General features: G+C 48.6%; 2 protein-coding genes across 8 annotated transcripts in view; one reads left to right on the top strand and one right to left on the bottom strand.

The window, feature by feature from the left end:
• The window catches only part of CUX2 (cut like homeobox 2), a 254233-nt gene that overhangs the window by 28948 nt on the left and 201128 nt on the right, over positions 1-24157 (top strand). Inside the window, exon 1 of one of the 5 annotated variants that reach the window (XM_081802225.1) lies at positions 6281-6480. The exons of the other annotated variants lie outside the window; for them this stretch is intronic. The gene's annotated coding sequence lies outside the window, so the exon portion shown is untranslated. Of the gene's footprint in view, positions 1-6280; positions 6481-24157 lie in introns of those variants that run through there. 5 annotated transcript variants of the gene reach the window in all.
• HVCN1 (hydrogen voltage gated channel 1) overlaps positions 1-24157 on the bottom strand; it is a 542590-nt gene that overhangs the window by 319708 nt on the left and 198725 nt on the right. Inside the window, exon 1 of one of the 3 annotated variants that reach the window (XM_081802249.1) lies at positions 9191-9200. The exons of the other annotated variants lie outside the window; for them this stretch is intronic. The gene's annotated coding sequence lies outside the window, so the exon portion shown is untranslated. Of the gene's footprint in view, positions 1-9190; positions 9201-24157 lie in introns of those variants that run through there. 3 annotated transcript variants of the gene reach the window in all.

The raw sequence follows: 24157 nt of genomic DNA, 5'->3' as shown, positions 1-24157 counted from the left end.
TGACCTGAGCCGAAGGCAGACGCTTAACCGACTGAGCCACCCAGGCGTCCCCCTAGAATTCTTCTTTAGAATGTCTGGCAGCACCATGCTTTTCAGGTCAACTGACACATGTCACTTGCCCTTGGGGCCAGGGCCCACATTGTCACTCCCAGGGACTAGAGGCTAAATATTTCCTGGGGAATCTCTCCATCTTATCCTTTGCCCAGGGCTTGAATCCAGTTTGGCCAACATTTGTTGCATCTACTGGTGCTAGGCCCTGGGTGTGGGAAGAAGGGGGTTCAGCTATGTACAAGTGACAAGCATCTGTGCTAGGGAATGCCACCCCATGGTCATTATACTTGGGGACCTTCCTCTATCCCAACATGTAAATCCCCTTGTGCCACTCTAGGGGAGCTTAACTCCTTGAAGTGTTTTACTCTAGGAGTCAGAATGGGGTCACAATTAAGACCACTGGCTTTGAGTCCACTAGAATCAGGCTCAGCTCCCAGCTTTGACTCTTACAAGCTGTGTGATCTTGGGTGAGCCCCTGAACTTTTCTGAACATCAACTTTTCCAACTGTAAGATGGGATGACAAAGGGTTGCCAAAAGGATCCAATGAGATCATTCATGGAAGACGCTTGGCAGAGTGCCTGGTATCTGGGGAATGTTCAGTGAATATTCCTTTTTGTGACCCAGATGGTCATTATGAGTCTGCTTCTCATGGTAATGGACTTGGAGAAATCAGGCTGGGGAGGTGGCAAAGCCCTCAAGTGCTCATGGGATAGCAAAATCAGGCAATGGGACAGAGACCATTGCTCACCGTATTGTAGCATTCTATACCTTACCGTTCCTGTAGTGGCCTTCTTTGTGCTTTCTACCTCTTCCCCTCAATCACCTCACCCAACCCAGGGAGAGGGGGTGCTGCCAATCATAGTACTCCCACCCCCTATCTATGGTGATTAGTCCAGAGGCAAGTCACATAGCTCAGTCTGGGCCAGTCAGAGAGCTTCTCAGGGATTTTTCAATTAGAAAAAAGAGGGGAGTCTGTTTTCTTTCTAGCTGAGGTGCTGGAAGGATAGAAGCCTAGAGTTGCCTGTAGCTGGGGTTGCAGACAGCCACATGGGGACAGAGTGCAACCAGCCTGCAGAGAGATGCTGAGTCAAGATAAGAAGAAAGACAAAATCCTGGTTTAATCATTGTGGAGGCTGCTTTCTCCTCTCTCTCTCTTTATACTCTGATCATGGGTGCCTACCCTGTTGTTTTTTGTTGTTTTGTTTAAGCTCCTTAGATTAACTTCCCACCACCTACAATGAGAAATGCCCCAAAACATCTACCTATGGAAGGTTCTGGAAACTTTGGCCACTTCATTCCACATGACCAAATTTCTACAAAGGTGAAGCAGACAGACGTCATGTCTGCCACCGGCCTGGTGCTGACCTGCCGAGTGGTGCAGGTTGTGCCCTGTTGTTTGAAGAACATCATGTGGAGGACAAGGGGACAGAGGGAGGCTACACGGTGTGCCAGGACACAGCCCTGGGCAGCACTCCACAGTCTATGGGATTTTGAACACTCTTTCTCCACAAGAATTTTTGGAGAGGGGCTGGGCAGTGACTTGGCCATAGTCACGTGAGTAAATCTCCCAGAGAAACAAGGTTCCGCAAGAGTGTCAGCAGATGTGGGCTGTTCCCATCCTCTGGGTCTCCGATTCACTTCAGAGGAGCCCGTTGGGACCCCCTAGCAGGGGGCATCTAGCTCCTCCCCGGTCACACTTGAGCCAAGCAGGTGGCTCATTGGACCTGGCTTTTGCCCATTAAAATGCGGCCCGTAGACACATGCAAAGTCCCACAACGTCTTCCTGAGCCCGCTGCACCTGCTGACGTTCAGCACAGTTCTCCCCGTTCATCTTTGATCTCAAAAAAGATCATCTTGAAAAAGATTGTTTTGTGTGCAGTTTAGCCAAACGCCACTTTTTCACATTTTGCCTGAGTTGCTCTCCCCCCTCCCCTTCCTTTTCTTTCTTTCTTGGATTTGCTCTGGGGTTGGCTTCCTCCAACCAAAATAACTCTCACAATGCATGGCGCTTCCTGTGGGTGAATGACATCTGTATGAAAAGATGGCAAAGCTGGCCGATTTCTGTCCTTTGAAGACGCTTGTCAGCGAGTCGGTGCTGGAGTGTCAGACGTCACCCGGGGTGACTGTGGAGATGCCGGCAGCAGTGAGCTTTTTTCCAGAAAGCCTTCAGCCCAAACTTTAGGCTCTCCGGGGACCCAAGAGCAGCAACCATTTTCTGAAGAGATTAAAGGCGATGCTGGTTGGAGCAGCTGGTATTTTCTACTATGTTCCCAGCAGGGCCGTGCAGCAGTGCTTTGTAGCTCACCTGCTCTGCCTTTCCCCGTCGACTCCGTTCCCTTCTTTGCTGACTTGTGTGCCGCCTCAGGGGGTCTAGTAGCTCCAGGCAGCCCCATGAGAGGAGAGGAGAAGGGGTGCTGACAGTGTGGCACCATGGCTCTCTTACGCGAGGGGAGGGGGACGATCTCAGCGTTAAGGAGGTGGCTCTGGATCCCAGTTCTGCCATCCTCACTGAGCCAGTCCTGTCACTTCTCGGAGCTCCAGTTTTCCCATCTGTAGAATAGAGTCATTTGGTTTAGTGAAGATAATACAGGCACAACACTTCTTTAGCACGGTGCCTGGCACATCGTGCTTAATAAATTTTAGCTGGTGCTCCCTTCCCTGGATGCACCCTGGCTGACCCTCCCTTACAGCCCATGCACCAGCCATATTAAAGTGAGAGTGAGGGCGCCTGGGTGGCTCAGTCGGGTAAGCGTCTGCCTTTGGCTCAGGTCATGATCCCAGGGTCCTGGAATAGAGCCCCATGTCGGGTCCCTGCTCAGTGGGGGAGCCTGCTTCTTCCTCTGCCCCTCCCCCTGCTTGTCCTCTCTCTCTCTCTCAAATAAATAAAGTTAAAAAAATAAAAATACAGTGAGTGTGACTTCCAGAGAGCAACATTATTTCCCCTCCATGCTGTTTCCCTGTCCATAGTAGTTTTCCATACCTGGTCTATCCAGTGGACTCCTATTCCTCTTTCACACCCAACTCTCTTTTAAGTGTCCACTCTTGGCAACACCTCTCCCCTGGGGTCGACCACAAATAAAACCCTGCTTTATTTATATAGTGGTATTTTGTCCATGTGTTTCTGTTCCTATCAAGAGCAAATCCTCTGGCCCCTGGGCCTCCTCACCCCCATACATTTTTGCTTCCTCTGTTTCTATAGTCCCTTGTCCGTCTCTCTGTCAGAGTATAGTGCTGATGGCAGTATCTAATTCAGGGAATGGCTAACTCCCACGAGTGGAGGGGCAGACGGTAACATTAATGATGGATTCAGCCCTGGGTAAGCAGGAGGAAGTTTGGTGGGGAAGTGGGGGTGCCAGAGAGCTGGGGAGACGTGACCCTGCCCTGGGGGAAATCAAATGGATTAAAACACTGGGCTGGGTGGGTGAAATACCTGGCTGCTGGCTGCTGTGGCTCAGACCCAGGTTGTAGTTCTGTCCTCTCCTCACCCCCACCAAGACCGTGAGCTCCTTGAAGTCAGGGTTGCTCTTCCCTCACCAACTCCAGTGCCCTGTGCTGGGGGACAGTGACACATTGTAGGGGTCAGCACATTTTTGATGAATGAATAAACGCATTTGCTGTTGGCCTACTCAGTCATTAAGAAAGTAAGACATGTTCAATGTGGCAATTCTGGAAAGAACAAATAAGCAAAAAGAAGAAAATAAAAATCACCTGCTTCTGAGATAAATCTTTATCACCGTTTCTTCAGACTTTTTGTCCAAATGTAACAAATATACAGAAAAGAACACAGATCAGGGGTCCCTGGGTGGTTCAGTCGGTTAAGTGTCCAACTCTTGGTTTCAGCTCACGTCATGATCTCAGGGTTGTGAGATCAAGCCCTGTGTCAGGCTCTGCACTCAGCGGGGAGTCTGCTTGGGATTCTTTCTCTCCCTCTCCCTCTGCCCCTCCCCCAGCTCGTGCGTGCTCTCTCTTGCTCTCTCTCTCTCTCTGTCTCTCATGAGCACGCACACTCTCAAATAAATAAATAAATAACATCTTTTAAAAAACCCACTCAGATTAACAAATAGAACATCCCTGCTCCCACCACAGAAGCTGTATCATGCCCTTTCTCGTCACTGCCAACCTGCCCCCCAAATGTGACCTCTTCTGACTTCTAACAGCACACATCAGTTTTGTCTGTTTGTGAATTTTCTGTAGAAAGAATCAGCCAGCACATACTATTTTGTGTCTGGCTTCTTTCACCAACATTGTGTTCTCAAGATTCACCCACGTTGTGTGTAGTTGTGGTTCATTCATTCTCATTGCCATCTAGCATTCTTTTGTGTGAATAGACCACAACTTATTCATACATTCTCCTATTGATGGGCATTTGGGTGTCTTCCAGTTTGGGGCTCCTACGAGAGCATTGTTAGGATTGTCTGTTGGTGCATAAGCACATACATTTTTCTTGGGAATATATCAGGGTTTCTCCATCTTGCCACTATTGACATTTGGGGATGGATGATTCTTTGTTGTGGGGACTGCCCTGGGTATTGTAGGATGTTTAGCAGCATCCCTGGCCTTTACCCACTAGATGACAGGAGCATCTCCCAACTTGCAACAATCAAAAGTGTCTCCAAGGATTGCCAGTGTCCCAGAGGAGGTGGGCAAACATCACCTCTGGTTGAGACTCAAGGCTATATGTCAAGGAGTAGAATGGCCGGGTTACAGAAGGCGTGTGCTTAGCTTTGGTGGTTTTCCAAAGTGTTTGTACTGGTTTACACTTCTGCCAGGTGTGCATGACCTTCCAATCATTCCTCTAATGCCTTTATATATAACTTACATATACATTTTATGGAATGAGACCACGCTGTAAGTATTGTTCCACCTCATGCTAGATTACATGATCTTGTCTTTTATGTCTCTTATCATTTATTCTCCCATTAGAGAGCAGTAAAGTGATTGTCCTTAACTCTGGAATCTGACTTCCTTTAGTTTATCACCCAGCTCTGCCTTTCCAGCTGTGTGGCTTTAGCCAAGTGACTTCATCACTCTGTGCCTCAGTTTCCTCTTCTGTCAAAAAGGACAATAATGCCTGCCTCTGTTATTTGGATGATAAATATTTGGATATTTACATGAGTTAAGTAATAAATGTGAGGCATGTGGAACAGGGCCTGGCATGGCAAATGCTGTGTTGACTGTTTCTATCCATTTTAAAGGCTATATAATATTCTCTCAGTTAGCCTTTGGCGTGGGATGGTAGATGTTTTTCAGTTTGGGTTGCCAGATTTTGCAAAAAATAAAAATAATATCGGATGCCTGGTTAAATTTGAATTTCAGATAAACAACAAATAATATTTAATCTAAATAGAGCCCATACAATATTTGGGACATACTTATACTCAATAATATACATTGTTTATCTGAATTCACATTTATCCAGGAGTCCTTTATTTTATCTAGCTATCCCCCCCTTTTTTTTTCAATTTGAGAGAGAGAGCACGTGCACACGCTTACATGCGAGTGTGGAGGGGAGGGGTAGAGGGAGGGAGAGGGAAAGAGAGAATCTCAAGCAGGTGCCCATCGCGGAGCCTGACTCGGGGCTCTATCTCACAAACCTAAGATCATGACCTGAGCCAAAATCAAGAGTCCGATGCTTAACCAACTGAGCCACCCAGGTGCCCCATTATCTAGTTATCCTCTTAATTACAGTTTCTTTCTCTGCTGAGCATTGCAGTGATTAGCATCCTGGAAGCTGCACACAAATTGTGTTTCCCAAACTTACCTTCCCGTTTGAATCACCTAGGGGGCTTGTTAAAGTACAGAATCCCAGCCCTACCCCAGATCTCTTGAAATTGAATCTCCAAGGCCGGGATGAGAGTCTGAATTTTCCACCAAGGCTCCAGGTGACTCAGAACCAAAACTTTAGGGTAAACTCCTGTTGCCATGTTGAGGATGTGCTAAGTGGAAGGTTGGGCAGGAAAAACTCTTCCTTGCAGCTCCCTGCCTGCTTAGCTCTCCCCACTGGGTGAAGATAAAGGGCCTGGCCTTGCCTAGCCTTTCCTGGGACTCCTCTGCCCAAGGCCTCCAATCTGGGTCAGGGGTTGAGGGGGTGTCCCTAGCTCAGCTTCCCTTCAAGCTCAGCTAGGAGCCTGCCCCAGCTTTATAGGAAGCAACACTGAACTTTGGCAGCAGGAGGGATGGGTGGGGGCGGGAATGTGGGCACTAGGACCAGCTGCATTGATTTCTGTCTGCAGTTCTTGGAAGGCCTGTCATGAGGAAAACAGACAGTGGATAAACAGTAAAGGCGGCATCAGCAGCAGGGCGGACTTGGCTGTCCTGGGAGCCCGTCTCAGCTCAAGGTGCCCACCAGGTTCTGGCTGCCAGCGTGGGTGGCATGGCGCCCCTTGGGTCCAAACCTGAGGTCTCTGGAGATCCCACCGTCTGGCCAGGTAAGGTTGGGCCTGGCCATGGGGCAGGGCCTGGGCTCCCAGAATCACTGCCTGGCCAGAGCCTCAAGGACTTATGGTCCATTCATTCAGTCCCCATGGGTCTTCTCTGGTCTGGATTGGGCCAGGCTGGGCCTGAGGACAGTGGTGGGCGGAGACGATGCCCACTGCCACTCCTGTCCCCTACCTGAGTCCTGCCTGCCGGGGCAGCTGCTCCTCTGACTTTGGAGGACAGATCTGATTTCTTTTTCATCGCAGCCACTGCCAGGCACCCCTGGAGCTGCCAGGCCACAGCCAGCTGGGCAGGCCGTCCTTGTCTCCTCAACTCAAAGCCACAAAATTACAGCTCAGACGGGATCAATATGATCAGGTCGAGGGGCCTCCAGAGGATGATTTTGCTTTGAGGAGAGGTCATAGGGGCCTCAGACTTATAAATATATTATCATTTAAGAGAGGATTCCTGGTGATCTGTAAGAGTTTGTTGGCTGGGGAGTCAGCCTCTCTCTGGCCTCCTGGGTGCTCTCTGGGGCAGAGCCAACATGTCCAGGCGGTTTAGGCTGGAGTGGGTTAGGTGCTTTCCGCCCCTGCAAGGAGGGCTCCTCAGGGTTTGGGTCTGAGGAAGGAAATACTCACCTTCTTTCTACATTTATTTGCTGCTGACAGCTTGTGCTAGGTGTAGACGTTTTGGGGGGAAGAACTCGTCAAGCAAATATTTTAATTATAGTGCTATCTTTTTTTCTTTCTTTAACTGTTCGTTGTAGACTGGGCACGGTTGTCCACTGGAGGAGTAGTGTTGTGGCCAAGACCGATGCGGGCCTTGCCCTTCAGAGTTTGTAGTCTTCATTGTTTACCCCTGTTGGAGGGAACGCAGGGTTCAGAGAGGCGGAGTAACTTGCCCAGGGTCACTCAGTAAGAGGCTCCGGTCAGGTTCAATACTGGCTAGCAAGTGAAAAAAAAGAGTCTCCTCTTGGCCAAATGGAAAACTGAGTCTGAATAATAATGATGGTGATAACAGCCAGCATTCATTGAGGGCTTACTGTGTGCCAGGCACCATGCTAAGTGAGTTCCAGGAAGTTGGTATGATCACCCCCATTTTTTTGAAGTTGTGAAAACTAAGGTTCAGAAAAGTGAATTCATGTTCCCAAAATCACACAGCTATCAACTGGCAGGACTGGGATTTAAACCCAGGACTTTGGCTTTCAGGCTCAAGCACATATTGTACAGGTTCTTTCTGGGGTTCCTACTAAAGCCTCATGCACTGAAGAGGCAGGTTGGAATCCTAATTTTCATAAAGGTCAAGCATTTGGGTGGGAAATATGCAGTTGAGGAGGATGTTAATCCACTGCCGACTTTATCGTACACTCCTCTAAGGAGTGCAAAACACCTGGCGTCCTAATAGCAATAATATTAACAATAACAACAGATACCATCTGTGGAGCATTTGAGTAATTCCAGTGTGCCTCTCATACAGGGAAAACCTGGAGAACTTAAAATACATAGCGGCTTTATTATTCCCATTGGACAGATGAGAAAGCTGAGGCTGAGAGGAACTGAATCACGTGCCCATGATCACAGCCACGAAGTGGTAGAGCTGGGATTCCAATGTGGCTTGCCTGCACAGCTCACAGAGCCTGGCTGGCTCTGCCAGGGGTTGCTCCGTAGAGACCGTGCTGGTGTCTCTATTCCTCCGGGGTCTCCTAGAAGCTCAGAACAAGGAAATGGCTCACGTCTGTCCCCGTCATCACTCAGCGGTGGTCCAGTTCATTCCAGTTTCCAGGCTCCTTCCAGCCCTGCCTGAGACTCACATTTTTCCCTCTTAAATCATCCTCTCTAATCAGGTCAGCTGTGGAATATGGGCCCCAAAATAATAATGCCGGTGCAGCCACTGGATTTCCTGCTTGCTTAGCAGGATGCAGACTTTGGTGTGGGTATGTATGTGTCCTTTAAAAAAGCCTTTATTTACTCTGCTCTTGTTTTTATAAGATAGGACTCTTTTTTTTTAAAAAAAGATTTATTTATTTATTTATTTGAGAGAGAATGAGAGACAGAGAGCACGAGAGGGAAGAGGGCAGAGGGAGAAGCAGACCCCCTGCTGAGCAGGGAGCCCGATGTGGGACTCGATCCCGGGACTCCAGGATCATGACCCGAGCCGAAGGCAGTCGCTTAACCAACTGAGCCACCCGGGCGCCCTAAGATAGGACTCGTAACGAGGCTTTAATTCAAGGTCAAAGAGTCTAGAAGTTGGCAAGAAAGCCTGTTGCCCCTCTGGGCCCTGCCAGACACATAAACAGCCAATGGCTGGCTTTTTTCATCTCCTCTTTTAAACGGTCCCATTGCAACAGAGCTCTTCATTGTGCGAGGAGGTAAAATATTTGAACTGACTGTATTGCCTGTTCCTAACTGTTTGCAGATGCAGCCAGGCCCCCTCATCTTTGTTTATTTTTTCCCTTTCTGTAGTTCAAGGAAAATAATTTATTAACTTGGGAATTAGGGATAATATTGTTCCCCAGCCCCACAGCCACCCGAGGCCCGGGCCAGCCTCCCTGCTCTGCTTGGAGAGTTGAGCGAGGCTTTTCCGTCAAAGGCACAGCCATGGCAAGACCCAGCTGGATGGGGCTAATGTATTCGCAGTCATGATCCGAAGACCCCAAGTGTCTGGAACCCTAGCCTCTGGGGACCAGTGGGGCCACGCCATCGACCTGAGCTCCCTGGACTGCGCCCCTGTCTAAATCCATCAGGCTTGCTAGCCCCAGTCTTGGACCACTGAATAATTTACGGTCCCGCGGAGCGGCGAGCAGCAGGTCACTGGAGTTCATGGGTTAATAACAGGTTTGGTTTTCGATGTCAGCAGCTCTCTTGATAACGTATGAAAGAATCCTATTCTGTTGATTAGATTTTGAAATGGATCAATTTTTAATCAGCCAAACACCTGACTCACTCAATAAGAGTTGCATTGTGGAGACAGGATGGAGGCTGGCTTTATTTACAAGAGTGTTTGTTTTTTGGGGGCCATACGCAAATTCCCACCCAGATCCCTCCTCCTGGAAGAAATTGACCGGATTATCTCCCACCTCAAATGGCAGCATTTGATTCACCTTCTGATTAGTTGGGAAATCCATGGGTCTGTTTAAGAGATAAGAACAGCAGCTAAAGGTTTGATTTAGTCATCTGTGGTTATTGATGGAAAAAGCATTTATTTGCCAATGGAGAAGTTTTGCTTAATGTAACAGCAAGGAAGAAGGGAGGAGACAAAGGGAGTCTGGGTAGTAGCCAAGGGTGGCAAAGGTGTTTTAGCTCTGGAGGTAGCTGGGTTTCCAATCCTGTTCTCAGATTTTTGGAACAATGTACAGAAGCGGGCAAATGAGTAAACTGGATGCATACAGGTTCATGGTGGAAGGGAGTTCTTCCTGATCATTTTATTTATCCATTCAACAAACAGTTGAATCCACAGCGTGTACCAGGCTCTGGGTTCGGCATCAGGGCTAAAGCCATCATTGAGAGAGACACAGTTGTTGCCCACACAGAGCCTACGTTCTGGAGAGGGGCTGAGGCAGGCGGTGTAGAAGAAACAAGGTGTATAACTACAAAGTGTACGAAGTGCTGTGAGGAAAAATAACAAGAATACCTAGTTTCGACTGTGGTCCAGGAAGGTCTCTGTGAGCGAAGAGAACTGGAAAGTGAGCACCAGGCCCGCAGGAGACCAGGGGTGAAGGCCTAGAGGCCGGTGTACTGGGGGAGCCAAGTGAGGCCAGGTGGGCAGGTGAGTGGATGACAAAGGGAGAGAGAGAGATGGGAGGGAGGCTGGAAAGGTAAACAGGGGCTGGGTGAGGTAGGGGAAGGACTTTAGGTTCTATCTGCAGTGTCATGGGGAGCCCTGGGAAGGTTTTGAGCAAAGGAGTGGCTTGTTCAAGTTTTGCTTTAGAAAAGGTCACTCTGAGGAGAAGGGGTTGTAGGACTGGCAGACTGCTGCGGGGTCTCCTGCAGTCATGCAGTAAGCAGTGATGGGGATGTGGACCGGGGACACAGCATGGAGTGGGGTGAAGGGGATGGGTTCTCCAATTCTGGTCCATGGCCAGGTGGCTCAGAAAGAGGAGGTGGTGCTTGGGCCGGCTGAGGCCCTGGCCTGGCCTGATGAGGCCTCTAGCCCTAAGCCTGTGGTGGCCTGGTCCCATGAGAGTAGAGGGATTCTTTGTGACAGAACACGTCCCATCTGTGGATGGGTCCTCCAGACTTTTCTTCAAACTGGAAGAGCTAGGAACAGGGTGGTAAGAGGTTGGAGACTTGGGCTGTGGAGTCAGGTAGATGTGAGGGCTTACAGTCTCAGCACTGCCTTTTATAAGCTCGTGACTTCAGACAGGCTGCTCTTTGCACATATAAACAAGTGAGAATAATTCTTGATATAGAACTTTCCAGAAAAACTCATAAGAAACTGCCAACAGTGATTGCCCTTGGCAAAGGGACTTGGTGCGAGTGGGAGATTGACTTTCTTCTTTACACCTTCTTGTAGCCTCTGAACCTTTGCCACAGGCAAGTATTATCTGGTCAAAATTGTCCATAGCATTTGTGATAGATACACTGTGACATTCACCAGGGTGGGCCTGCAGTGGCCTTTAGAGCAAGGACTGGTATTAGCACTCTTGATTTACAGATGAGGCTCAGAGAGGGGCAGTCACTTGCCTACAGTCACACAGTTATACCTGGTAGGCCCTGACCCCCTTTTCCCAGCTCAGCTTGTCTTTCTTGTTGCCGCTGGTTGAAGTTGTGGATTTGGTAGGACATGGAGAAGCTGGACTTTCCCGACATGAGTAGTGATTTCTCATTCCCCAGTGCTCTGCTCCAAGAACCATCGATTGGGCGGCTTTATTTATTAGTTTAATCTTTGTACATCCCTCAGTGCTGCTGTTCTTGTACCTGCACTGTCTGTCTTTTGGGGTGGGGCAGAAGGGCCTGCAGGTACACCTATGTGTGTGTCTACAGGACTGGGAGTGTCTGTGTGGCTTTGGGACTTGGAGGAGGACGCCTCACTTCCCAGCTGCCTTTGTGACAAGCAGGCTTTCACAAACATCCTAATCCAGGCATTGCACAGAGTAATTGCTTGCTGAGGGATCTCAGTAGAAAGAGCCATCTGCTTTAGTGCCAGAAGTCCTGGGGTCTAGTTCTGGCACATCTGCTTGCTTGCTGTTCGACCTTGAGCAAGTCAAGTTCTCAGGACCTCAGTTCCTCATCTGGGAGTGATGTTAATATCTCTTTTTTGCTTTGAACAGGTGGGGCACACTCCACCCCAGGACTTTTGCACTTGCTGTTCCCTCTTTTCTTACTTGTCAGCATAGCTTGCTCCTTCACTTGTTTCATCATTACTCAAAAGTTACCTTCTTGGGGATGCCTTCTCTGGCCACCTTAACCAAAATCTCACAACACACACACGCCACGTACCATTCCCTCTCTCTCTTCTTTTCCCTGCTATTTTTCCTTCCTTAGCACTTAACATGATTGATCATTGTGTATCTTTTAACCATTTATCTTGTTTACTGATTTCTCCCATTAAAATGTCAGCTCCAGCAGGGCAGAGATTTTTGTTTGTCTTGCTTCTGCCTTCCATCTAAAATGGGGCTTGGCACATAGTAGGTGCTCAGCAAATAAATGTTGAAAGAATGAATGAAGTAAATCAAAGGAAGGCACTTAGAACAGTACCTGGTACATAGTAAGACTCAATAAATGTGAGTTATTATTTCTATTATTACCGCTAAGCTTTCCTGAGCCTCGGTTTCCTGCCCATAAAATGGAGGTGCTGTTGGTGATAGCTATTGTAGAGTTGTTGTGAACTTGCAGTGATGTGGGTATTGAGTTTGAGCTCAATATGAGTTCCCAACATAGTAATTCTTTAATAAATAGAAGCTATTATAGTTATAAGTATGAAATGAATAACGAAGTCCCCCTGGTTATGGCAGCATTTCTGAGAAGTGCAGTCTGTGTCTGGGACCCAGAGATCAGCCCTCACCACCCCATCACCGGCCTGATTAGCTACTACAGGGTTGGGGGTGGGGAGGGACTCTTCTCTGGTTTGCCTTTAGCTACTGTCTACTCAGTGTCCACTCAAGGTTTGCAAACATCCCCTGATTCCAGCTTTCTCAAGGGGTATTGTTCCAAGCAAAATTCATTGGATTTTGTTTTCATTTTTTAAAAAGTGTGGAAGTTGTTCTTTAAGAAGGGAAAGACCAATTAATATTTAACGTTCCAAGGAAATGTCTTCTGCATATTGCTATGGGGATAAAAGCCAGCCCTGAGCAGCAAGTAATGTGTAATTTTTGTAAATCCAAAAAAGCAGAGCCCACCTCGTCCAGGGGAATAAGATTTGTTCGTTGGCCTAGTCTCAGGTCCTGAGCTTCACCTGGAGAATGGAGGAGGAACTGGTATCCACGACTCTTAATTGCAGGCAGCAGAAATGGACTCAGCCTTCCACCAAGACTCTTGTAAGGAGGGACTTCTCTACCCACAAAAAGGAGCTTCTGATGCTGGCGAGCCAGAAAAGCATGACAGATGTTCATAATAGTTGGAAGGGAGTAGGATGGGATGGGACAGGGATCCCCAGCTGAAAATAAGGGGTGATTGCTAGATGTATTGAGAATTGGTGCTGGGGCATTGGTCATCCACTATGTGGCCTGAGGCAGAGGTAAAAGCAGATTAGCAGATGCTGTCACCAGTCCCCTGGGACTTTTCAGTGTCCTCTGTCAAGCTTCCACCTGCTGATGATTCATCTCTGTGCCCTTGAGGTTTTTGTCTAAAACCACAAGACCACTTTGCCTAAGAGTCGGGCTGGCCAGAAGTGCTGGGACATAACCCCTGGGAGTAGTCCTCAATCTCAGGAATTGGTGAATAAATACCCCAGCTCCCTCACCCCTGAGTGGAATAGTTCCTAGGTCTCTTTTGCATTTTTTTTTAAGGTGGTGGAGATTATAGGCAATTTTTGTGTTTGGCTTTCTGAAGGAGGTTTTTAGGTTTTCAGCATTGGGAATGTATTCTTTTGTACTTTGAAATTGACCCGCTGCAGAGAGCAGCAGTATCTCTGAAAAGGTTGGTGGGGGGGGGGGGGTTGCAGGTGGGGATAGCATGGAGCTCTGTAGCATCTCTGTTTTGCTCACACTGTGGACAGAGCAGTTCAGGCTTCTGCACTGAGCTCAGGAGAAGGGGAGAAGTGGAAATCACAATGCATCATTTAAGGCAAAACTAAAGGGATTGGAATCAGTCCAATAAAAGGCTGATAGCCTGACTTGGGTTTGCATTTAGGGAGTTTTCTGGATGTGAAACTTCAATGGAAAATGGTGTTTGAATTAGTTCATTATCTCTTGAACATCTACTGTATGACAAGTATTGTGCTGGGTACTTTTCGGGGAGAGATGATTGAGACCAAGTTTTTGAGAGTCGGAGAGAACCTATAAGCAGCAGTGAGCAGAGTGGACAGGGGTGGCAGGTGGCCTAGGGGAAACTGAAGCCCAGGGCATGGGAGCAGAGGAAAGACAGAGATTAGATCAGATGGGGAGCCTGGGAGAAAGGACAGGGCACTGATACAAACCTTGAAAGCTGAAAGGCTTGACAGGCTGACAGACGGAGGAGTGTATAGCATGGACGAGGGCCCAGAGGTAGGAAGATCAGGGCTAAGTGTGGGAAGCGCTGAACAGGCCAGCTTGGCTCATGTATGGAAGAGAGATGGGGAGTTAGGCTGGGAGAATGCAGGGTCCTGAATGTCAAGAGGGGATGCTGGGTAGCTTCGTGGGCCATAGGTGGCCCTAGAAGGTGTTTGAGCAGGAGAGTGAGATGTTTGGGGCTTGCTTAAAAGATTCTTTTTTTTTTTTTTTTTAAGATTTTATTTATTTATTTATTTAACAGAGAGAGAGAGACAGCAAGAGAGGGAACACAAGCAAGGGGAGGGGGAGAGGGAGAAGCAGTCTCCCCATTGAGCAGGGAGCAGGGCTCGATCCCAGAACCCCAGGATCATGACCTGAGCTGAAGGCAGATGCCTAACGACTGAGCCACCCAGGCGCCCCTAAAAGATTCTTTTTATCACAAGATTTCTCAGCCTCCACACTATCAACATTTTGGACCACTTGGTTGTGTGGGTTGTCCTGTGCATTGTAGGATTTTTAGCAGCATCCCTGGTTTCTACCCACTGCCTCCCTCCTAAATGGGACAACCAAAAATATCTCCAGATATTGCCAAATGTCCCTTGGGGGGCACAGTACCCCCAGCTGAGAACCACTGTGTCAGATTGAGTTGGAGCAGGGAGTCCAGCCAGGGAGTAGTCAGCATGCTGGTGAACAGTGATGCAGCCCAGAAGTAGGGCAAGAATGGGGAAGGAGGACACAGGTGCTCAAGACCTTTGAGAACAGGACTAGAAGGCCAGGGATTAAAAGGTCAAGGAGACCATGGAGGAGAGAAATGGTGGAGCCTGGTCTTCCAGGGGCCAGGGTCCAAGGTCCCGGGCCTGATGGGTCCATGGCGCTAGGGGCAAATGAAAAAGGAAGAACGCTTTGGGGTGGAGAGGGCTTGGGGAACCCAGAGCCCATGCATCTTGGGGTGTCTCTGGGCCTTAATACAAAGTGGGTTTGGTAAGAGGGGAGGGTAGTATTGTTGAATGAATGAATGAATGAATGAATGAAAGGCATTTTATTAAAAGGACTGAAATTCAGGAGGGAGCTTAAAGACTGTTTTCTGTGCCATTTAGTGAGTACCTACTGGGTGCACATACATGGGCCCTGGGCACCTGCATGGCCTCTGATCTCATGGAAATTATAGCCCAGATGAAGAGGGGTGCTGAATAAGCAAATGCACAGATTATAATAAATACATGGTTATGGGTGGCACTCAGTGCCAAGGAAGGGAAGCACGAAGGAGTTTGTGTGGCGGGAGCTGAGGTTGGGAGGAGAGGGCCAGCAACTGGTCAGGGGCTGCCATTAATGGGGTGGCCCACGTTTGGCCCAAGAACTTGCTCATTGAAGGTCGCTTTGGTGGGAGCAGAGTGACAAGCCACCCATGGCACAGGAGAACAGTGAGAGCAGACCAGACAACAGGATGATTTCCTCGAGTACTGGGACTAAGCAGGGAAAGCTTTAAGGAGCTGAGAACAGAAAGCTGAGTGGAAGTTTGCAGGGGCAAGTGTGAGGGAACAGCATATGTAAAGACATCATAACTGTGCTTGACAGAGACCAAGGTTTATGGGGAGATAGAGCCTTGGCCCATCTCCTTAAACCTTGTAATTAAATATGATTTCCCTCCTGGCTTCCAACAGTGAGGACCTAATTCGTGGGTTGGTGTGGTTGGTGGTGTGTGGGGTGGTAGGTGTCCTCAGAACCCTGGTTTTCTCCTCCCCTTTTCTCCCATTTCTGCCCAGTCTGTGTTTTCAAGGGAGCAGGTGGAGGGGCCCACAGATGCCCCCTGCCCCCTTACACATTAGCGGCTGGCAACCTGTGGATATCTTGAGAGTGTGGTTTTTAGTTCCTTCAGTGTACAGCTGGAGAGAGCAAACTTAACTTTTTCCTTTTTTTTAATAAGGCCAATTAAAAAAATTTTTTTTTTTCCCCCAGAGCAGGCCACCGGCTATTTCAGAAACAGTAAACAGGAGTCAGCGCCAGGGCATAAGTGGTCGGTTTTAATTAGAACATTAAAGTATTTTAACGCTTACACTTTATATTTTTGCGAACTTGATTATATAGCATTTTAAATACCTGTGAACGTTTTAAGGACTCTCGGCGATGAATTATTTGCAATTTCACAGGAAACTTCTATTTTAAAAGCAAAATGGTATGCAAGTGGCTGTGGAGGCTTGGCAGCAACAACTACACTGTATAATGAGGAACCACGTGATGGGGGGTTGGCAGGCGGCCCGCTGTCACCCAGGCTTCCTGGTGACCCCCTGCTGCAGAGGCTCCTGCTTGGGTGCAAGGGATTTGTGGAAGCCTCGGGGTCCAGCTTGGGTCTCCCAGGCCTGAGGATTGATTCTCTGCCCCCAGAATGCATCTCAAGGGTGCCCCTCGTTCTCTCCCCCTCTCTCTGCCCCTTGGGGCAACTGTTCCCCACCCGCATCCAAAGGAGGCTTCTTAAAACACAAATCAGTCTCGTCACTCAGCTGCTCAGAAGCTTTCAGAGGAAAGTCAAGGCTCACATCAGAGGCTCCAGGCCAACGGGCAGTCGGCCCTGCTGACCTAGCCCCATCTTCTGTTGTCCCTCATGTCACCACAACCCAGCCACACAGGCCTTCTCATCGTCCTTTTATGCTCTGAATGTTATGGAGCCTCTGCTATGTGCCAGGCATTGTTCTGGACACCGGTGATGTAGCAGTGAACGGGCCAGCAGAATTCTCTGCCCTCGTGGAGCTGCCCTGCTGGTCAAGGGAGAGAGGTGGCAAAGAAACAGATGAATACCAGGTGTGAGAGGGTGGGGAGGGATGTTGGTTTGATTGGGGGGCAGGGATTAAGACAGGATTAAGAGGTGACATTTAAAGAATTGAAATGGGAGAGCAAGCCAGTGGTGTGCAAGAGTTGGCTTGTGTAGGATCATGAGAGCCAATTGCCCCCATCTCCTCCCAGCTCTTGGTTCAGTGATGTCTGGCTGGTTGCTTGGCTTCTGCCATGGTGGGAGTATTTACACCATGGAAATGGCAGATGCTACAAATTAGGACTTTTTTCTCAGAGAGCTGCTTGTGAAGCATTTACCAGCACACATGTGGGGCAGGTCATGAAGAAAGCCTGGGAGGTGTTCCAGGCATTCCCTGGGGGAATGTGTTTGGAAGACTTGAGGAACATCATGAATGGGACTGAGTGAGTAACAGAGAATGTGAAAGAAGACAAAGCCAGAGAGTTCCCTTAAATGTTTTTGGTTTCTGAAAAGCTTGTTTGTGCCCCCGGACCTCTGCACGTGCTATTCCTCTGCACCGGCTGCTCTTCCCATGGCTGGTTCATTCAATTCCCATCTCCTCCCAGAGAGGTCTTCTCTGACCATTTTTGCTAAAGCACATTTTCCCCTTTATTCTTGTATCAGCATCCTCTGGTTCCCTTCCCAGTATTTGTTTCAATCTGTAATTGGATATTGGGTTGTTTATTGAGTTAGAGTCTGTCTCCCCCATTGAAGTATAAGCTCTAAGAAGTTTTCTTGCTCCCTGCTGTCTTCCCACCTTCCAGTAAGGGTCCAGCCTGATTCTAGTTGCATAATTCCTAGGTCCCTTACACTTCACCTGGAAGCAACCCAGAGGCAAGTTGAGGCCAGAATAATGGGTCTGTGGTCTAATCGGGAACGCTGATGTGTGACTGACCGTGTACCACTGTTTTGTAAGTTATTACCATGAGGGAAAGTGGATGAAAGGTACAGGAGAGCCCCGCATTCTTTGTAATGACTGCATATGAGTCTACAATGATCTCACAAGAAAATGTTCAATTTTTATTTTTATTTTATTTTATTTTAAAGGTTTTATTTATTTATTTATTTGACACAGAGAGATAGAGAGCACAAGCAGGGGGAGTGGCAGGCAGGCAGAGGGAGAGGGAGAAACAGGCTCCGCGCTGAGCAGGGAGCCCGACAAGGGGCTCGAACCCAGGACCCTGGGATCATGACCTGAGCCAAAGGCAGCCACTTAACCGACTGGGGCACAGAGGTGCCCCAGAAAATGTTCAATTTTTAAAAAGTAAAGGAGTAAATGCATTTCATTAAATATTAGAAATGCAATGGACTTAACTAACCCCTGCTATGTGATATATGAACTCAAATCTTTCCAACAGCTGCACTAAGTAGGTGGATGTGATGTCACCATCTTACAGGGAAGGAAACAGGCTCAGAGAGGTTAAGGGACTTGTCTGAAGACACACAGCTGGCAAATGGTGGAGATGGGACTCAGACCTGGGAGTGTCTGGCCCAGAACCCTGAGTTCTGTCCTCTAGATCTGCAGCTCTGAGTCTCTGTGGTTTGGACGCTGAGTAGAGGCAAGAAGCTCACCTCTCTCATGTGTCGTCATATGATGTCTGACCATGTAGCTGGGCACCATAGCTGCTCTCTTAAGTGACTGACAACTCTGTACAGAAGAGATAGCCGAGCGTCTGCCTGGGTTTCCTGCCTGACTGTTCCTGAATGACCTGCTGACCTCAGGAGTCATGATCCCCTCCCAACCCTTCTCCTTTGCCTTATGCAAGGATGTCAAGTGTGCAGTGTTGGTGTTTTGTGCCCATTTTACAGCTGGAGAGATGAAGGCACAGAACGGAAAAGGAATTGTTTCAAGTGGAACAAGTGTGGTCCTCTCCGGCTCTAGCCCTCGAGGGTGCTGATCACGGTTCCTTTGCTCTGTCTTGCACCGTTGCTGTTCCCAGGACATCTGCCCCATGATGTGGTGGCCACAGCCACAGGTTATGTAGGCAAAGTCTGGCAGTGCTGAGATCAAGTGTTTGCCCAGCAGATCACCAGACTTTGCAAAGCCTAGGACAAGTGTTTTCTCTTCTCCAAGCCTCCCTTTTATCATCTGAGAATGGGGATAATAATGAAGATTAAATAAGAAAACAGAGAACACTCTGTAGGGAACAGCAGACATTGGCAGTGTCTGTGGTCTAATTGGGAACGCTGATCTGTCTGCCCTGACCAGAGTGTGCTGAGAGGAGCAAAGCTCCCTCCCCAGATGATCTTCCCTGACATGGCTCCTTGGGGCCTGTGTTCTCCTCTCATGAGTTCTGCTTAGCTGTTGGTTTCCTGAGCAGGATGGCACACACTATCACAGGGGCCACCCAGAGGATCTGGGAGGCTTCCTGCAGTAGGCAACATTTAAGCTGTGAGCTGGAAGATGACTGAGTGTTGCCAGGTGAGTGAGAGGAAGGAGAGGGAAAGGCATTCCAGGGAAAGGGAACACGCAGATGCAAAGACTCAGAGGTCAGAAGGTTCAGGTGCTTTGGGGAAACTAACGCCAGGGCATTAATGCTTGAACATTAAATAAGCCCAAAGCAGAACTCAGTCGCCCTGGCCCTCAGTCTCTTCTGGAGGGATTCCAGGGGGCTTGTGGCCAGGTAAGGAATTTAGAATTCATCTTGAGGGCTAAGAGGGGTGCCTTGGAGGGTTTGAACAGAGGAGTGATATGGCTAGACCTACACTTGAGAAAAGTGGCTCTGGCCACTGGAGTGGAGAGGAACAGAGGCAAGCCCCAAGTGGAGGCTGGGAGGCCAGGGCGGAGCAATCATGGGGGACTGGAGCAGTGTTGTGGGAGTGGACTTGAGTTGAAGTGCATGAATTCAGGACATTTCTCTATGTGGAATTGACAGAGCTCAGCAAGGGGCCAGAAGAGGGAGCATCTTGGGTGAATCGGACTTGCATTCTAGGCTAGGCCCTTAGAGGAGGCCCCTTTCACCTCTGTATTCCATGGTCTCATCTGTAAAATAGGGGTAATTTCCATCTCCCCATCTCTTGGCATCTTTGACTCTGTGAGGGTCAAATGAAATGCTCCTGGAGCTGTTGCCTCACAGTGTGCAACAAAAACCCTAAATCCCAAACCCCACCTAGAGGCCTTGACCATCCCAGGGAAATGAGGTCCTTGATGTTAAAGACACAACTCCCTATTTTGTCGAGTGGCTTTCCAAATGTGCCACAACCTGATCAGCTTAACACAGATATACCAATTATTGCTTTGCTTTTCTTTCTTTTAATGGTAAAGACTGGCTTTGGGCTCTCCTCCCTTTTCCTGCCTATCTTGGGAGATGTGCTGAGAAACAGTACCATCACCAAACAGCAGTTTCCACAGCAAGCACAAACCAGCATTTATGAAGCACCTACTGTGTGACAAGGCCTTCCTGTGTGGTACCTGCTTCTCTTTCTTCTGGATTAAGAAGTGATGGAGTCCAACAAACTCTGGGGTTTGTGTCTGTCTGTGCCACATCTTAGCTAACTCCAGCTACTCCCCGCCTTAGTTTGCCCATCTGTGTAAGAGGCCACTCTAGACTCACCTCAAAAGGTGGCTAAAGAAGATAGTGATCCCCCTCCTGACAGGAACCGGTGACTGGGCACAGTGCCTGGAACAGAGAATGGCCTCCGTAAGAGGCAGCCGGCAATAAATAACCTGTGAGGCTAGCCTTGTTGTTCCTGTTCAGGGGAGGGAAGTGAGATTTACAACCCCAAAGCTGCCATAGTGGATATCCTGACTCAGCCATGTCCTTTCCAGGAAGGCCTGGAGGAGACACAGCGGGGTCATTGTGGGCCAAGGTCAAATGTGACTGGATGGCCCGTGTGGCCCCCTGAAAAACTGGATGGGGCCATTGAGGGGTGTGGATTGGGCCACCTCATCCTGGTTGTCCAGCCAAGAGGGCCCATTTTTGTTTTCACCCCAGCCAGTCTGGAACCTTCCAAAAGCCCAGACAATTGTCACCCATGGTTCTGTGTGCATTTTATAGAATAGCTCTGTATTAGTGTCCTAGGGCTGCCATGACAGAGTACCATCAACTGGGGGGCTTAAAACAACAGGAATGTATTCTCTCATAGTTCTGGAGGCCAGACGTCTGGAATCAAGGTGTCAGCAGAGCCGCATTCCCTCTCAAGGCTATAGGGGAGGATCCTTCCTTGCCCCCACCAGCTCCTGGTGGCTGCCAGCCATCCTTGGCATTCCTTGGCTTGTGGTTGCATCGCTCCAATTTCTGCCTCCGTTGTCACGTGGCTGTCTTCTCTGTGTGTCTGTCCTCTTTTTCATTGGATTTAAGGCTCAACCTAACCCAGTATGACCTCATCTTTACTAATTATATCTGCAAAGACCCTTTTTCCCAATAAGGTCACAATGTGAGGTTCCAGGTGGACATGAATTCTGGGGGGATGCTATTCCTCCCAGTACAAACTTCTTTAGAAAATGTTGAGAGTATCCTTTTCGCTCTGAGCTTTGTATGGAGTTCTTTGGAGAAGTGAGGAAGAGGTATGGGGGTGATACCACCACCCGCCCCCCGCATGGCCAGCCAGGAAGTGTTAGTCCTAAAATGTTAAGCTGACAGCAAAGCTGAGACCTGAAATCTTTGCTGCAGTTGGCCTGGTCAGTCAGGAAGAGGAGCAGAAGCTTCTGAGTGGGGCTGCGCTGAGGCCTGGGGCCTTTTGTCCCTCCCTGGTCTTTGACAACTTGTTCTGACCTGAGCCTCAATTTTCCACTCCGAAAATTGGGGATAATAACAGCACCTTCTCTACTAGGTGGTTGTAAAGACATCACGTATGATTTTAATGCTGGAGACTGCCGAGTCCCAGGTCTCATTGTTTGGACAGAGAATCTGGCCCTGGGAAAATGACCGTGACCTGAAGTGGTGGGCCTAGAATCGGGGCTGGCTGTGCTGCTCTAAAAACAGTGCTCCCTCTTATCAGATCCAGCCCTAGTCTCTGCCAGCACTTGGTGAGGAAGGTCTGAGCCCTTTATGTTGAATTAACGAGCACAAATGCAGAAGCGAATCTTCTCAGTGACCCTGTGAGGCAGAGACTGCTGCAAGTCCCCTTTTACAGGTAAGGAAACTGAGGCTTGGGCAAATTTAAGTTACCTGCCCAAGGCTACACAGCTGAAAGGTGGTGGAACTGAGATTCAAATATAGGTACATTCAAGTCCCCTTCTCTGATTCCCTTTCCCTGTCTTAAGCTCCTCCATCCCTCAGTTTCCCCATCTCTAAAATGGTGTCTCCTCCAGGTTCCCAGCTCAGAGGATCCCAGCTCTGGCAGAACTGTGCTGAGTCTGAGGCCCAAAGGGTTACATAAACCCTCATTTGCCCAGGCAGGTGTCTCAGCTTCCCCATCTCCTATCCCTCACACCACAGCAACTTGAGATTTTTACACAGACAGGAACTGTGTGTGGAGAGCAAGTGTGTGTATGTGTGTGCGTGTGCGTGTGTGTGTGTGTGTTTGCAACAAATATTTTATAATAGACAAGCCTCGTCTGCCACTTCTAAAAGTAGTGGGGAAAAAAAAACCCACTTTGAGAAAATAAAAATAACCCGGAGCCTGAGTCACTGAAGTCATTGAACTCAGCCGGAACTGGCTGCTCTAGCCGCTGCTTGGGTACACCAAGGGGCAATGGGTCAAGGCCAGAAATTTGGGGATGACCCCCTGGGGTTTTAGAGGGAAAAGTCCCAGTGGTTAGTTTGCAGGTGAGATGACTGTCCATCCACCTCTTTTTCCCCTGAAGCATTAGGGAAATATCTCCCTGAGATGCTGTGTCGTCTTTCTCTTTTAAAAGTGACTTGACAATTGATAATTTTGCCCTAGTGACGGGCACCTTAGAGCTTTTATTTCTTGGAGGCCAAACATTGATGTTGTGTGAAATGGGAGCTTGGTGGAGCCTTTGTGCGGATCTTGAGCTTCCTGAAAAATTTATTTACTGTGACTGTGATCCGCAGGAGCGAATTGATGTTTATCTATAGTTGTTCGCACCAGCAAGGAGGGGAAAAATGCATAACTGCACTTTCCTCGGAGGTCTTGAGAGGCTGTTTAAATAAGTATCTAATAGTGAACTTTCAATAGCAGACAGGCAGCTTGATGGACAGGGTACAGTGTATTATTAACCATAAGCAGGCTTAATCTTTCCCCCATGTTTTAGAAGAAGCTTTATAACCTTCTGGCCAAGGAATTCATGAGAACCAGGTATTTGAAGCTAAGCAAAATTATCCTGGCCGTTCCAGTGGCAGAATCGATAATTCCAAGAGCTGCATGAAGGAGGAGAAGCGGAGGCTGCGGCTGGGCCCCGAGTGAGCAGCTCCGGCCACCTCCGTTTGGCCAGCAGGTCAGGAGAAGTTTATAGGGGTCTGGGGCTGGCAGGGGGAGGGAAAGGGTCATGCCAGGAGCCTGGCTTTCCTGCCAGGTAAAGTACCTTCAGTTGCCTCCAGGTTGGAGGATCTGTGGGGACAGGGAACAGGGACGTGTGTCTTCCCGCTGGGCCCCAGTTACAACAGTGCCCAGCTGTTTGGTGGCACCCACCATTTTAAGCAATAGAGAGGATTTACGTGATTGTCCAATGAATGTCTGTTTTGCCTCTCTGTACAGAAATTTCGTGCGGCCTGGAATGCATCTTGTTTAACCAGGAGGGCGTTCTTGATCTCTGGGAGGTGGTGAACTCTCTTTATTATAAAGTCCTCTCCTAATCCCCTACCTGGGGACTCATCACTCCCTCGGAAGTGATGGAGCCTTCAGTGTCTGTCTTTCCCCCAACCACAAGAGCACAGGGACTCCTCATGTTCACCACAGTATCCCCAGCCCTGAACACTACCTGGAGTTTCTTACAGGCTCGGCCACTGTTTGTTGAATGATTGGCATGGGTTTTGCTGGGGAGGAAAGAATTGTGGTTAAGAGCATGAAGGTCAGATAACCTTGGGATCAAATTCTGGTCTGTTACCTGCTGTGTGTCTTCAGACCAGTGGCTGGCCCTCTCTGGGTCTTTGTTTCCTGGTCTGTAAGAAGGGATAACAGGGGAGAGGACTTTACCATTTTAAATCTGTTTCCTGTTGGTAAAATAAGCATAACAATGCTACCTTCCTGAAGGGTCTACTGAGGAATAAATGAGAGAATGTTGGTGGAGGAGCCAGCATAAGATCCAGTATAAAGCTGGTGGTCTTCAATATTTATGGCTGTCACTATTATGAATGTTTGATTAATATTACTGTTGTTATAATCGTCACTACTTTTGCTCTTCGTGACCCGAGGGAACTCACAGCCT

The sequence above is a fragment of the Leptonychotes weddellii genome, chromosome 13 (genome assembly GCF_054177405.1).
Source record: "Leptonychotes weddellii isolate Sample4059 chromosome 13, ASM5417740v2, whole genome shotgun sequence".
Lineage (NCBI taxonomy): Eukaryota > Metazoa > Chordata > Mammalia > Carnivora > Phocidae > Leptonychotes > Leptonychotes weddellii.
The sequence above is the reverse complement of the archived record's forward strand: the minus strand, read 5'-3'. Positions and strand labels throughout refer to the sequence as shown.